The sequence below is a fragment of the Schistocerca nitens genome, chromosome 6, assembly GCF_023898315.1.
Source record: "Schistocerca nitens isolate TAMUIC-IGC-003100 chromosome 6, iqSchNite1.1, whole genome shotgun sequence".
Taxonomy (NCBI): Eukaryota; Metazoa; Arthropoda; class Insecta; order Orthoptera; family Acrididae; genus Schistocerca; species Schistocerca nitens.
In genome coordinates this window covers 700,087,994-700,104,617 of record NC_064619.1, presented here as the reverse complement: position 1 = coordinate 700,104,617, position 16,624 = coordinate 700,087,994, and positions in this window count along the sequence as shown.

The following is a 16,624-nucleotide window of genomic DNA, read 5'->3' as shown; positions in this document are numbered from 1 at the left end:
AGGATGCAGCTGAACCCTTGGCATACCCTCGCGGATAACAGAATGATCCGCGTCGGTTGGACTGGCTGATACATAGCTCACCACAGGCTCATATGGTTTAGTAAAAGGTGTCTCATAAGAAGGGAATAACGCGTTAACGCCAAATTTCGGCGCACTGTCCTAACGGGGACTCTCGTCGTAGGTCCCACACTGATTTCTGCGTCTATTCCACGCAGAGTTGCTTGTCTTTTAACACTGGAAATTCTACGCAAACGCCGCTGCTCTCGGTCTTTAAATGAAAGCCGTCGGCCACTGCATTGTCCGTGGTGGGGGGGAATGGCTGAAATTTGGTGTTCTCGGCGCTCTCTTCATACTATTAATCTCGGAATATTGGATTTCTAAAGATTTCCGAAATGGAATATCCGATGCATGTACCATTCCGCGTTCGAAGCCGGTTAATTTCCGTCGTGCGGCCAAAATCACGCTGAAACCTTGTAAGTGGGCTGCCTCTGTGTTGGCAGCGCTGTGCAGCGCTTTGCATTGGATCTCTGACTGCGCTTTCTTTGTAAGAGACTCTGTGGCTGGTTGGATTCGTTGTTGGAAGTTAATTGCTAGTAGTGTTGGGCAGTTGGAGGTGAACAGCCAGCAGTGATGGATATTGGATGTGAGATGGCTCTGAGCACTATGCGACTTAACATCTTAGGTCATCAGTCGCCTAGAACTTAGAACTAATTAAACCTAATCAACCGAAGGACATCACACACATCCACGCCCGAGGCAGGATTCGAACCTGCGACCGTAGCGGTCGCTCGGTTCCAGACTGTAGCGCCCAGAACCGAACGGCCACTCCAGCCGGTGGATGTGAGATGTCGGCATTGATGGAGGGTAGAGGTGTGAAGTGTTAGCGTAGGCTAAAGATCTGTACATGTTCCACTTGGAAGTTGAATATTATTCATGATGTCAATGGCGATTTATGTTTGTGTCTGAACTGGATGTCATATTATTAAGGTAAAAAATAAATTATTTGGCTTGCAGCAAAATCTTTCCTTTGCTAACCACACGCCTTTTAGTAGTTAGTGGCTTCAGTAGTTACAATCATTTATTTAGCTGTCAGAACTGACGCTCGCTGTGTTGCAGTAGTTCGCGTAATGAAGATATTTGTGAGGTAAGTGCTTATAGAAATGTATAGGTTATTGTTAAGATTTCTTTTTAGTCGTGGCCATTCTTTTGAATTATTTGAAGTCAGGTTACCCCTTTTTTGCGTTGCGCTAGAATATTGTGGGTCAGTGTTGACATGATAACAATAAGTAAAGAGAAAGTAGGTTCAAAAAATGGCTCAAAGGGGTCTGAGCACTATGGGACTTAACATCTAAGGTCATCAGTCCCCTGAAACTTAGAACTACTTAAACCTAACTGCCTGAGGCAGGATTCGAACCTCCGACCGTAGCGGTCGCGTGGTTCCAGACTGTAGCGCCAAGAACCGCTCGGCCACCTCGGCAGCTTAAGCAAAATTTTTAGTAAAGAAGTTTCAACTTTTTCACATCAATCACCTGAGTAAAAATGACAGTTTCTCCAACGCACTGCCCTTTTATACCTTGTCAACGCGGTACTACCGCCGTCTGTATGTTTGCATATCGCTATCCCATGACTTTTGTCACCTCAGTATATGCACGAGTAGAGATTACTACAGAATCTGTTTTATCTAAAGAAATTCAGAGAACACGAAAGCTGACAAGTGGCACCAACGTCATGCGCCCGGCCACTGCCTGCAGCTTTGAAGAAGCTCGGCCAGTAAATGTATTTACAGATAACGCTGTATCACTGACGCCTCCAGTCGGCACTGCACCACTAACTCTCATACTCGACTTCCTGATTACAATGCGACCTCAGCCACGGGCCGTAACATTGTCGTCCGGAGGTGGTGCTGGCGCATAACACTTTTATCGACAGGAATAGAATTTGAATTGTGATCAATTTAAATCAATTATGAATCAAACGTGAATGTGTAATAGACACGTAACGAACATAGTAAGGTGGATCGACTTGGACAGGTGCCGGGGTAGCAGAAAGGAGCTGCTATGATTGGTCGTGCCCACGAACATACCGCGAATGAAGTTGCCGTTGCCCAGTTTGTTGCTGTATCAATATGGACAATCCACCGTACCTACAAGGTAATGTGGCCCATTTGCACATTAAACAATAATGGTAGTAAATAGACCGTAGCCAATTGGGAGCAGAGGTGAGTGGTGGTGGTGGTTAGTGTTTAACGTCCCGTCGACAACGAGGTCATTAGAGACGGAGCGCAAGCTCGGGTTAGGGAAGGATTGGGAAGGAAATCGGCCGTGCCCTTTCAAAGGAACCATCTCGGCATTTGCCTGAAACAATTTAGGGAAATCACGGAAAACCTGAATCAGGATGGCCGGAGACGGGGTTGAACCGTCGTCCTCCCGAATGCGAGTCCAGTGTCTAACCACTGCGCCACCTCGCTCGGTGCAGAGGTGAGTATCATCACATGGTTCAAATTTCTCTAAGCACTATGGGACTTAACATCTGAGGTCATCAGTCCCCTAGACTTGGAACAACTTAAACCTAACTAATCTAAGGATACCACACACATCCATGCCCGAGGCAGGATTCGAACGTGCGACCGTAGCAACAGCTCGGTTCCGGACTGAAGCGCCTAGAACCGCTCGGCCACAGCAGCCGTCCAATGGTGAGCATCATACCTCCTTCTCAATGACAGTCGGTTTCAAATCCGACAGGAATTAATGTTGCCAGTGAATGCGAGTCCATCTCAACCAGTTTCCTATCGGGTACGCTAAAATAACTGCATACAATAAACTTTTGGATTCAGATGCCTCGCAAAAGGCCATTACTCGCGGTAGTATGTAGATCTGCACGTCTTCAGTGGGCCAAACGACACAGAAACAGGGCAGTAGGTGATCTGAGGAGTGCGATTACGATTTTGCCTCTTTTCGAACGATGCAAGGCGTCGACCGCTGGGATAACCCTCTAACCCTCAACCCATAACGTGTGGAGGGGGTGTAGCTCAGGGCAGGAATGGTTATTTGAGGCTTTCATGGAGATTTTAGTACCATGACTTGTCCCCCCTCACCCCCTCTCTCATTCAGGCTGCAGTGAACATAAACCAGGGAGTCTATTTCAACATTTTCGGTGACTAGATGTTTCACTTCCTTTTACATCTTCATGAAGTGCGTGAGCGTTGTAGTGTTAGCAGTTAGCCAACACTACGCACACTACTTGGTTGAGGAGGCCGAATGCACGCGTTAACTCACGCAGGCTGGCGTGAGGTCTGAAACAGGATACGTAATGAATGCTACAAAGAGAAGTACGTAGCTGCTGGAACACTTAACTTTAATCCATCATTGTTGTACATCGCTCTTGACGATACAAGTGAGACTCTGTAGATACATGCAATGTAATGCTAATGGCGCCTTGCTAGGTCGTAGCCATTGACTTAGCTGAAGGCTATTCTAACTATCTGCTCTGCAAATGAGCGAGGCTTCGTCAGTATGCATCGCTAGCTAAGTCGTCCGTGCAACTGGGCGAGTGCTAGTCCGTCTCTCGAGACCTGCCGTGTGGTGGCGCTCGGTCTGCGATCACTGACAGTGGCGACACGCGGGTCCGACATGTACTAATGGACCGCGGCCGATTTAAAGCTACCACCTAGCACGTGTGGTGTCTGGCGGTGACACCACAAGCGTCCGCAGAAATTTATATGAGGCGGGGGAGGGGGGGGGGGGATGGGGAGGAAGAAGCAGGGTAGCACTCTACAACTGCGGTTTTTTATTAAAATAAGTCGGTCAAACTGAAGCCATAGTATTGTCTCACTGCTGCTACGAGCCATGTAATGCTACAACTTGATAAACAAGATTATTAGCGCTGTCACAAGAAATCACTACTATAATAGAAGCGCGTGAGAATTTGTAACAAATAAAAACTCTCTATCCAGATTACACAAGAGGGTGAGTGTCCCCTCCTGCCGATCCCCGCTGCGAACGTCTATGATGATGAGTACGTCGTTGCCACCTTCGTCTCCCAAGATAACCACGCTGTTTTCACAGGCCTGCACGCACACGTTACTGGCTTGATGAACCTGCAGACACCCTTTCGCACGTTGGCTGGTCTGCTAAATCATCCGACCTTAACGGCATAGAAAATACCTAGGACTATGCAGAAAATCGAGCGAAGTGTAGCTGCCAACGTCCCCATAATATAGTAGCTATAGGTTTTAATCAATAACGAGTTACTTCATTTGAGTATGGCGTACCTGAAAAAACTTGTGCGCCCTGTTCCTAGTCGAAATGAAGCCACTATCAAGGTCAGAGGCGTGTTACACGACATTAGCTGGATGTCTGCTCGAGGGTGACTAGTTTTTTGAACAATCTGCTTATATCTGACGGTCGTAATGTGTGGAGTAATCTGGAGTTGTTGTATGTCCGTGTATCTTAAATCAATAATGATAATGATTACTGAATATGAAAACTCGGAACACTTACTGACTGTTTCCGACTGATGAGAGTATCCCGTTTCCTGAGCGGAAATTGTTATCTTATGCTTCAATTACAACAACAAATCCAATACACATTTAAGCAAAAAAAGCGTTGTTAACATTTAAGTATCTTAAAACCTAAGAAAAGGTCTTACAATCTGATTCGATTCACACTGAATCAGAACCCTACAAGCCGCTTTGGCTGCATTGTAGTCCTTTACTCGGAACATTACCGGTTTTCCACCGTTATAGGTGCATCCTCAGGTGATGCACTGTTAATTAAAATGCATTTTTTTCGAATAAAAAATTTATAAAAGTAAGGTTTTATAAAAAAAGGGGAAAAATTCCATAAAAATTCTTAAAAATATTTGTCATATGGGCATTGGCTGAGAAACTACGTTATTAATGCGCAGCCAGTCAGGAGGCTACAGTAGCAGTAGGGCAAACTACACTGCTGACCACTAAAATTGCTACACCAAGAACAAATGCAGATGATAAACGGATATTCATTGGACAAATATATTATACTAGAACTGACATGTGATTACATTTTCACGCAATTTGGGTGCATAGATCCTGAGAAATCAGTACCCAGAACACCCACCTCTGGCCGTAATAACGGCCTTGATACGCCTGGGCATTGAGTCAAACAGAGCTTGGATGGCGTGTACAGGTACAGCTGCCCAAGAGAAGTGACGCGAATTGTGACGAGCCCGTTGCTCGGCCACCATTGATCACAAGTTTTCAATTGGTGAGAGATCTGGAGAATGTACTGGCCAGGGCAGCAGTCGAACATTTTCTGTATCCAGAATAGCCCGTACAGGACCTGCAAAATGCGGTCGTGCATTATCCTGCTGAAATGTAGCGTTTCGCAGGGATCGAATGAAGGGTAGAGTCACGGGTCGTAAAACATCTGAAATGTAACGACCACTGTTCAAAGTGCCGTCAATGCGAACAAGAGGTGACCGAGACATGTAACCAACGGCACCCCATACCATCACGCCGGGTGATACGCCAGTATGGCAATGACGAATACACGCTTCCAATGTGCGTTCACCGCGATGTCGTCAAACACGGATGCGACCATCATGATGCTGTAAACACAACCTGTATTCAACCGAAAAAATCACGTTTTGCCATTCGTGCACCCAGGTTCGTCGTTGAGTACACCATCGCAGGCGCTCCTGTCTGTGATGCAGCGTCAAGGGTAACCGCAGCCATGGTCTCCGAGCTGATAGTCCATGCTGCTGCACACGTCGTCGAACTGTTCGTGCAGATGGTTGTTGTCTTGCAAACCCCATGTGGTGACTCAGGGATCGAGACGTGGCTGCACGATCCGTTACAGCCATGCGGATAAGATGCCTGTCATTTAGACTGCTAGTGATACGAGGCCGTTGGGATCCAGCACGACGTTCCGTATTACACTCCTGAACCCACCGATTCCATATTTTGCTAACAGTCATTGGATGTCGACCAACGGGAGCAGCAATGTCACGATACGATAAACCGCAATCGCGATAGGCTACAATCCGACCTTTATCAAAGTCGGAAACCTGATGTACGCATTTCTCCTCTTTACACGAGGCATCACGACAATGTTTCACCAAGCAACGCCGGTCAACTACTGTTTGTGTATGAGAAATCGGTTGGAAACTTTCCTCACGTCAGCACGTTGTAGGTGTTGCCACCGGCGCCAACCTTGTGTGAATGCTCTGAAAAGGTTATCATTTGCATATCGCAGCATCTTCTTCCTGTCGGTTAAATTTCGCGTCTGTAGCACGTCATCTTCGTGGTGTAGCAATTTTAATGGCCAGTAGCGTATTTTCTATGCCACATCGTTAGTGCGAGTTGCCTACACCAGGGGCAAGCATACAAGCAGGGGCAAACCTGTTGTTCTCTTTTGATTGACAGGCCCTTAACCTACTGTTCTGATAGTGGATTATGACACCTTGCAGATAATCCATCCTTCAGAGAAATCCCCCCACCCCTTCTCCTCCTCCCCCTCCACCCCTCCTTCCCCATCCCTCTGGGAACTCCCCTCGCCAATACAAGCACACTTTTGGTATCAAATTAATTGACTAATTAATTAAATCAATCAATTAATTAACCTCTCCTCCTCTGGGAAATCCCCCAGCCCCCACTTCCCTCCCCCACCTGGAAATTGGCGGAATAAGACTCAGTCGATTAGCTATTTGGCGTGAATCGATTGCCGTGTATGGAACATTGCTTAAACAGTTTCTAGTAGACAAGGGAATGTGTGGAATATTGGTTGTTTAAACAATTTATGGGAGACGGGACAGTGTTTTGAATTTAGTTTATTCATTTATTTGAAGAATTTGTTGGGAAATTGACTGCAGTGTGCTTTTACTTTTAGGAAGCTTTAATTGTCGAGTGCTATTAATAGTGTTCCATAGAGTTCGTGTTTGTTTTGAATACAGTCAGAGAGAGTCCCTTTAGTCAACCATAGTACCAGTAGTGCTAGTGTTTGTTTTCAATACAGTCCAGAGACAGGTAGTGCTCTTTTCATTGCTTTCTACAAGAATTGGCTAGCAATCACAATTTAGTCAATAATCAGCCGCCTTTAGTGAATTAGCAGTCTAGTTAAAAGTTGATTAACTCTCTTCAGTAAATAGATTCCTTAGGATGGATAGGATGTGTGACTGCTGTGTACGGACGCAGGAGGAGCTGGCCACTGTTAGCGAACAGCTGAACGTGTTGATGGCCGCGGTCAGCCGTCTTCAGGCTGCTGCCTCGGAGTGTAGCGGCAGTGGGGAGTCTGGTGCGTCGCAAGGTACACCCCAGGTGTTACATGCTTCACCCACTGTCCCTGCTGTCGAAACATCTTCGCGGGTACCGGGCGCGGTTGGGCCACCCTCTCCCCAAGGGGAGTGGCGGGTTCAGCGGCGTTCGCGGCGCACGAGGCGGAGGGTAAATGTGGAGGCTGGCCGTGTCATCGCCCGCTCTGCCTGTGAGTGGACATGAGGCTGCTCCTTCAGCAAGGTCCCAGCAGGAACACGGGGGGAGGGGTTTATTAGTTACTGGGAGCTCCAACGTTAGGCGGGTGATGGAGCCCCTTAGGAAAATAGCGGAAAGGTCGGGGAAGAAGGCCAGTGTTCACTCTGTCTGCTTGCCGGGTGGTCTCATCCGAGATGTGTAGGAGGCCCTACCGGCGGCGATAGAGAGCACTGGGTGCACCCGACTGCAAATTGTTGCTCATGTCGGCACCAATGATTCCTGCCGTCTGGGTTCAGAGGTCATCCTCAGTTCGTACAGGCGGTTGGCGGAATTGGTGAAGGCGGAAAGCCTCGCTCGCGGGGTGGAATCAGAGCTAACTATTTGTAGTATCGTTCCCAGAACCGATCGCGGTCCTCTGGTTTGGAGCCGAGTGGAAGGCTTAAACCAGAGGCTCAGACGATTCTGCGGAGATCTGGGGTGCAAATTTCTCGGCCTCCGCTATCGAGTGGAGAAATGTAGGGTCCCCCTGAATAGGTCAGGCGTGCACTACTCGCCGGAAGCGGCTACAAGGGTAGCGGAGTACGTGTGGAGTACACATGGGGTTTTTTAGGTTGGAGAATTCCCTCCCTAGGCCCGACAAGACGCCTCCTGAGACGCGGCAAGGTAGGAGTAGGCAAAATGCAACAGGGAATAACAATATTAATGTGCTAATAGTAAACTGTAGGAGCGTGGGGAACTGCTCTCATTAATAAACGGTCACACCGCCCATATAGTACTAGGGACAGAAAGTTGGCTGAAATCAGATGTAAACAGTAATGAAATCCTAAACTCAGATTGGAATGTATTCCGCAGAGACAGGCTGGACAGTGAAGGGGGAGGCGTGTTTATAGCGATAAGAAGTGCAATAGTATCGAAGGAAATTGACGGAGATCCGAAATGTGAAATGATTTGGGTGAAGGTCACGGTTAAAGCAGGCTCAGACATGGTAATTGGATGTTTCTATTGGCCCCTGGCTCAGCAGCTGTTGTGGCTGAGTACCTGAAGGATAATTTGGAAAATATTTCGAGTAGATTTCCCCACCATGTTATAGTTCTGGGTGGAGATTTTAATTTGCCGGACATAGGCTGGGAGGCTCAAACGTTCATAACGGGTGGCAGGGACAAAGAATCCAGTGAAATTTTTTTAAGTGCTTTATCTGAAAACTATCTTGAGCAGTTAAACAGAGAACCGACTCGTGGCGATAACATATTAGACCTTCTGGTGACAAACAGACCCGAACTATTTGAAACAGTTAACGCAGAACAGGGAATCAGCGATCATAAAGCGGTTACGGCATCGATGATTTCAGCCGTAAATAGAAATATTAAAAAAGGTAGGAAGATTTTTCTGTTTAGCAAAAGTGACAAAAAGCAGATTACAGAGTACCTGACGGCTCAACACAAAAGTTTTGTCTCAAGTACAGATAGTGTTGAGGATCAGTGGACAAAGTTCAAAACCATAGTACAATATGCGTTAGATGAGTATGTGCCAAGCAACATCGTAAGAGATGGAAAAGAGCCATCGTGTTACAACAACCGAGTTAGAAATCTGCTGCGGAAGCAAAGGGAACTTGACAGCAAACATAAACATAGCCTAAGCCTTGCAGACAAACAAAAATTACGCGAAGCGAAATGTAGCGTGAGGAGGGCTATGCGAGAGGCGTTCAATGACTTCGAAAGTAAAGTTCTATGTGCTGACTTGGGAGAAAATCCTAAGAAATTTTGGTCTTATGTCAAAGCGGTAGGTGGATCAAAACAAAATGTCCAGACACTCTGTGACCAAAATGGTACTGAAACAGAGGATGACAGACTAAAGGCCGAAATACTAAATGTATTTTAAGCTGTTTCACAGAGGAAGACTGCACTGTAGTTCCTTCTCTAGATTGTCGCACAGATGGCAAAATGGTAGATATCGAAATAGACGACAGAGGGATAGAGAAACAATTAAAATCGCTCAAAAGAGGAAAGGCCGCTGGACCTGATGGGATACCAGTTCGATTTTACACAGGGTACGCGAAGGAACTTGCCCCCGTTCTTGCAGCGGTGTACCGTAGGTCTCTAGAAGAGCGTAGCGTTCCAAAGGATTGGAAAAGGGCACAGATCATACCCGTTTTCAAGAAGAGACGTCGAACAGATGTGCAGAACTATAGACCTATATCTCTAACGTCGATCAGTTGTAGAATTTTGAAACACGTATTATGTTCGAGTATAATGACTTTTTTGGAGACTAGAAATCTACTCTGTAGGAATCAGCATGGGTTTCGAAAAAGACGGTCGTGCGAAACCCAGCTCGCGCTATTCGTCCACGAGACTCAGAGGGCCATTGACACGGGTTCACAGGTAGATGCTGTGTTTCTTGACTTCCGCAAAGCGTTCGGTACAGTTCCCCACAGTCGTTTAATGAACAAAGTAAGAGCATATGGACTATCAGACCAATTGTGTGATTGGATTGAAGAGTTCCTAGATAACAGAACGCAGCATGTCATTCTCAATGGAGAGAAGTCTTCCGAAGTAAGAGTGATTTCAGGTGTGCCGCAGGGTAGTGTCATGGGACCGTTGCTATTCACAATATACATAAATGACCTTGTGGATGACATCGGAAGTTCACTGAGGCTTTTTGCAGATGATGCTGTGGTGTATCGAGAGGTTGTAACAATGGAAAATTGTACTGAAATGCAGGAGGATCTGCAGCGAATTGACGCATGGTGCAGGGAATGGCAATTGAATCTCAATGTAGACAAGTGTAATGTGCTGCGAATACATAGAAAGATAGATCCCTTATCATTTAGCTACAAAATAGCAGGTCAGCAACTGGAAGCAGTTAATTCCATAAATTATCTGGGAGTACGCATTAGGAGTGATTTAAAATGGAATGATCACATAAAGTTGATCGTCGGTAAAGCAGATGCCAGACTGAGATTCATTGGAAGAATCCTAAGGAAATGCAATCCGAAAACAAAGGAAGTAGGTTACAGTACCCTTGTTCGCCCACTGCTTGAATACTGCTCAGCAGTGTGGGATCCGTACCAGATAGGGTTGATAGAAGAGATAGAGAAGATCCAACGGAGAGCAGCGCGTTTCGTTACAGGATCATTTAGTAATCGCGAAAGCGTTACGGAGATGATAGATAAACTCCAGTGGAAGACTCTGCGGGAGAGACGCTCAGTAGCTCGGTACGGGCTTTTGTTAAAGTTTCGAGATCATACCTTCACCGAAGAGTCAAGCAGTATTTTTCTCCCTCCTACGTATATCTCGCGAAGAGACCATGAGGATAAAATCAGAGAGATTAGAACCCACACAGAAGCATACCGACAATCCTTCTTTCCACGAACAATACGAGACTGGAATAGAAGGGAGAACCGATAGAGGTACTCAGGGTACCCTCCGCCACACACCGTCAGGTGGCTTGCGGAGTATGGATGTAGATGTAGATGTAGAATACTGTTCATTCAAACATTTTGACGGTGACAGGGCAGTATGCAATATTTGAACAATTCCGGCACACCGACCACTGGGCACTGCACGCTCACGCCACGCCCTCTTCGCCCCGCCGGCCGCTTCGCGGATTCCCTCGACCGCTGTTGACAGCGGCACAGCCAGCCGCCCATTTGCACCCATAAACAAATTAGGTAAAGTGTTTGATGCCTCAATACTCTTTCAAATGTTGCTTTGAACAATTTCTTTCAAATACACTCGCACAGTAAACAGAGCACTGTAGTTGGAAAGTGTTACATGCTCGAAGACGAGGCGGGCGTCTTGGAATGCATGGCAGCCCTCTCAAGTGTTTAGTTCCGGTACCCACTTCATCTGGCCGCTGGAGAGCATAACAGTCCTCCCAGACGCACGTGGAACTGAAATACATCGCGTAAAAATAAATGAAAGCAAATGCATTCGCAAGTACATCGCGCGGGAATATTGGTCGTAAACTGAAACTAAAATCAATGAGCGCAAACACATCGCGTCGATACTCTAAAGACGATCCTACATCTCTTAAAAATATTGTTAAATACACTAGCACGGTAGTTTACCACACGAGGTAGCCGTCAGCAACCGCACCTCGCCACAGAGTGACTCGTCAACTGGAAGCTGGCTCTCCGGTCGGATCGACTAGTGAGTCCAGCACAGAGAACAGATCAGTGGAACAAGAATGCACCAGAACTCGAATAAAAAACCACGTGAAATCCGTGGCCGGCAGACCAGCAACAACTTGTCCTGTGTACTCAGACCAGCACAATGTACCTGTGTACCTCATAATCCTAGAATACCTCACAGCTGGCCGCTGTGGCCGAGCAGTTTTAAGCGCTTTAGTCTGGAACCGCGCGACCCCTACGGTCGCAGGTTCCAATCCTGCCTCGGACATGGATGTGTGTGATGTCCTTAGGTTAGGTTAGGTTTAAGTAGTTCTAAGTTCTAGGGGACTGATGACATATTGTTAAATCCCATAGTGCTCAGAACCATTTGAACCATTTGAATACCTCTCACCAACTGTTTGTCATATCGGCAGAGGCATACCTCCATACTACCGAGCGTTTGAACGATTTGCTGCTATAATTTTAGTGTGTGACGATCTGTGTAACTGTTACTACAGTGCTTCTTGTTTCTTGTCGTTGCAGCCTTCATCCCCGAGATGCTTGCTGAGCTCAAGCAGTAACTAGAGGCTGAGAGATGATTGTCGCAACAGTCTCCAGCAATAATACTCGACTCGGCACAGCAAAACCCAAAGCGCATTTTTTTAACATTTAGCTGTTAGAGAAAATATTTTTTTCACGCCATGTGATAAGGGTTGGCCAATGTATAGACATTTAATTTTTCGCAACATGATGCATTCAGTTGTCTGAGACTTATTCTTTGCTCTTCTAGGCGTTTCTATCAACGAGGAACGAGACGTAGGGGTATGTGTCAGGCTGAAATCCAGGAGCCACCGATTCAGTCTTGTAAATAGCAGAATACGATTTTCCAAAAAAATGGTGCAAATGGCTCTGAGCACTATTGGACTTAACATCTGAGTTCATCAGTTCCCTATACGTAGAACTAATTAAACCTAACTAACCTAAGGACATCACACACACCCATGCCCGAGGCAGGATTCGAACCTGCGACCGTAGCAGCAGCGCGGTTCCGGACTGAAGTGGCTAGAACCGCTAGGCCAAAAATGCCGGCTACGACTTTCAAATTCACTGTGTATGTGTGTAATATATATTAAACCCCAAAGAAACTGGTATAGGGATGCATTTTCAAATACAGGGATATGTAAACAGGCAGAATACGGTGCTGCGGTCGGCAACACCTATACAAGACAAGTGTGTGGCGCAGTTGATAGATCGGTTACTGCTGCTACAATGGCACGTTATCAAGATTTATATGAGTTTGAACGTGGTGTTATAGTCGGCATACTAGCGATGGGACACAGCACCTCCGACGTAGCGATGAAGTGGTGATTTTTCCGTGCGACCATTTCACGAGTGCACTGTGAATATCAGGAATCCGGTAAAACATAAAGTCTTCGACATCGTTGCTGCCGGATAAAGATCCTACAAGAACAGGACCAACGAGACTGAAGAGAATCGTTTAACGTAACAGAAGACCAACTCTTCTTCATATTGCTGCTGATATCTATGCTGGGCCATCAACAAGTGTCATCGTGCGAAACATTCAACGAAACATCATCGCTATGGGATTTCGGAGCCGAAGGCCCAAAGCTTTACGCATCACCTGGGCCCGTCAACACCGACATCAGACTGTTGACGACTTGAAACATGCTGCCTGGTCGGACGAGTCTCTCTTCAAATCGTATCGAGCTTATGGACGTGTATGACGTGTACGACGTGTACAACCTCATGAATCCATGGACGCTGTATGTCAGCAGGGGAGTGTTCAAGCTGGTGGAGGTGCTCTAATGGTGTAGGGCGTGTGTAGTTATGATATGGGACCCCTGATACGTCTAGATACGACTCTGACAAGTGACATTTATGTAAGCATCCTGTCTCATCACCTGCATCCATTCATGTCCATTGTGAATTCCGGCGGACTTGGGCAATTCCAGAAGGAAAATGCGAACCCAACACGTCCAGATTTGCTACAGACTCGCTCCAGGAACTCTCTTCTTAGTTTAAACATTTCCGCTGACCACTAAACTTCCCAGACATGAACATTATTGAGCATATCTGGGATGCCTTGCAACGTAGTATTCAGAAAAGATGTCCACCCCCTCGTACTCTTACGAATTTATGGACATTCGTGCAGGATTCATCCACACACATATCCACAATCCTGTAAATGGAGGGCCAAGCTACATCAGTCTACCTAAGGATATAGCTAATCAGAGGGAATGCATTACTGTCGAAAATAAAAAGGTTCAAATGGGTCTGAGCACTATGGGACTTAACATCTGAGGTCATCAGTCCCCTAGACTTAGAACTACTTAAACCTAACTAACCTAAGGACATCACACACATCCATGCCCGAGGCAGGAGTCGAACCTGCGACCGTAGCGGTCGCGTGGTTCCAGACTGTAGCGCCTAGAACCGCTCGACTACCCCGGCTGGCGAAAATAAAAAGGATCAGGCTTGTTTTGCATGGTCAATCCAGGCTTGCAAAAGATATAATTATTTGGATCATCCGTAGCGTGCATTTCGATATGGTAGATACCTTCACATTTGTAATTGTTATAACTCTGACGGTATCGAGTTCCCATTGAAAGGTCTCTGTTGGATTCCTTTCATGTTTGATTTCTTAAATCTGTTGTCATTTATGGAATAAATTCCTCTTCTAAATTTACTGTGGCGTTTCTGACTATCTGGGAGGAGACTGAGTAGTGGAACGTGTTACTTTTACACGTAAACAAGAACGATCTGTCACACTACTACACTTTAAAACACAGTTTATATGTAATTCATGTCACACAGTCTCATACGGAACCTACATCCGCTTTCTGTTATATACTGTATATGATAAGATACTGTCATCCCCCTTCCCTTCTGTGTGAGAGGATGAATGATCAAATGTGTTTGTAGTTGCATGCTTGAGGGTAGCAGACAAGGCTGTCTGCTAGAGAACAGTAGGACCAACGTCGGAACAGGTAGCTACGCTTTCTTAAAGCAGAGAGGTTTCTATCCTTAGTATGGTCCTGTCCGTCCGTTGTCATGTTGGTATAGGAAGCTGCCCCTCTGGCCCCTTCCGTTTGTCTTTGTGAGCCACCCTGAGGAAGCACGCTGGGTAGTAGGGAGTTGCAGTCTGGCGGTGGCGAGCGTCTGAAATGGTAAGATCTCCGGCTAAGCGCGTGTCTGCTAAGTCCGTAGGACAATGGATTTGTTAAGTTCAGCCTAACTGAGAATTTAATCACCTTTATTTCGGGTTAGCTCTAAGATATCTAAGGTTATCTTAAATTGCAGAGTAGTGTAATTCTCAGGTGAAGTTCATATTATTTTCCGGGAGTTGCTTTGTTACTACTTTGTGAGTAAAGTGGAACCACGTATTGATCAGTAACTCTAACTGAGATCAATCTTAAATGCGAATGCTTGTGTGATTATAACGTCTCGTCTTCATAATATTTTCAATATAGCAACTTTTCTTTATGTTCAACCCACGTGGGGTGTACTTTGCGAGACCAGTACCACGTGCTTATATAACTGTTTGACTCGTCAGGTTAACAGTAAGACGTTAATAACCAGTTCGAGGTTTTTCTTTTGTAAATTGCTTTTTGATCTAATTTATTTTAATTATCGAAATTATTGTGGAGTTATACGCTTTGTGTAAACCAAGTTGACCACGTGAAGCATGTGGTGTAATCATCAAAGTAGCCCTCAGCTATTCTTTTCGCGAAGATTTCACAAAGAGTTAATATGAATTTAGTATCCCAGTGTGTGGTAATTACATGACGGACAGGATTGTGCTACGAACGTAATTTCTTTGGGTAAAAATTTGAATCTGTTTGTAGTGGTTAACTTTCTCTTGCGTGCGTTTCAACGTTCTTTGTGTGTTGTTTTATGAATGCAGTGTTGTATGCAGACTCCCAATCTTGGCTCCATATTTGATGTGTTCCGTAAGATTTTCACCATCCTAAATAAGGCACCAGCTTGTTACGAATAGAATTTAATATGCTGAAATTTCAATGACCAATCTTAAAAATAAATTTCCAAATATAAACTGATTTCTTTCTTTTTATTTAATTTCTCCTTTTTATATATATATTACCGGTTGTTGTATGACTATTAAAAGATTATCATTAATGTTAGTCTGTTTGGGAATTTGGTAAACCTGGACTAGATACCTGATGAAACAGTTGCTTAGTAATGCAAGATTAACTTCCCCAGACAGCTCACAGCTTTTAACACGGTTTCATTGTCTATTAGCACCGATTTCATACCAAAATTAAAGTAACAATATTACACCATCAAGATCCAGAACATACCTAAATTTCAGGGTCACAATACCGAAATGTCGGTTATGTTTATGACCTGGAGAAGAAAAGCAAGCCAGATAAGCAGGACAAGCACATAGTCGTCGGACTCCTCCCGTTTCTCAAAATTCTCCCATGAGAAAAATAATGAGAAAGGCATTATTATTATGTTTGGATCAAAGACATGTCCTGACTCCTTTCCTCCCAATTGTCAACAGATTATCGTGTAAGGCATATTTGCTTAAGATGTCTGAATTATTTTTCCTGAGACAAGTCATTAGCAAAGCATCTAGTTGATCATACTTCCAAGGACGCGCTACGTGTTGTTATGCCTACCGAGGAAGACAAATTCATAATGTTTACAAATACTCACCAACAGGAACGATGCACTTTTGTAGTGTACACCGACTTTGAATGCCTCCCCGCTTTCAGATGCGGCGGTACAGCTCATTTGGTACACTCTTGTGGTCAGCCTCGTGCTCTTAGAGCTAGTAGATTACGCCGGGTTGGTACGCAAACCCGGGTTCGAACCTTTAGGCCTTGGTGCAGTCGCGTGGTTGCCCCCACATCATCCCCTTTGCCTTATGTTTGTTCTCGGGTAGGTGGCGAGCCCGTCTGCGCTCTCTTGGATTCCGGTAGTTCCGTGTCATTATTGAGTTTTGAGTGGTTTTTGGAATTTGGGCATCTTACTAGACTTCGGCCGGTTTCGTCCTCGGTGCAGAGTCGTCGGGTGGCCAATGG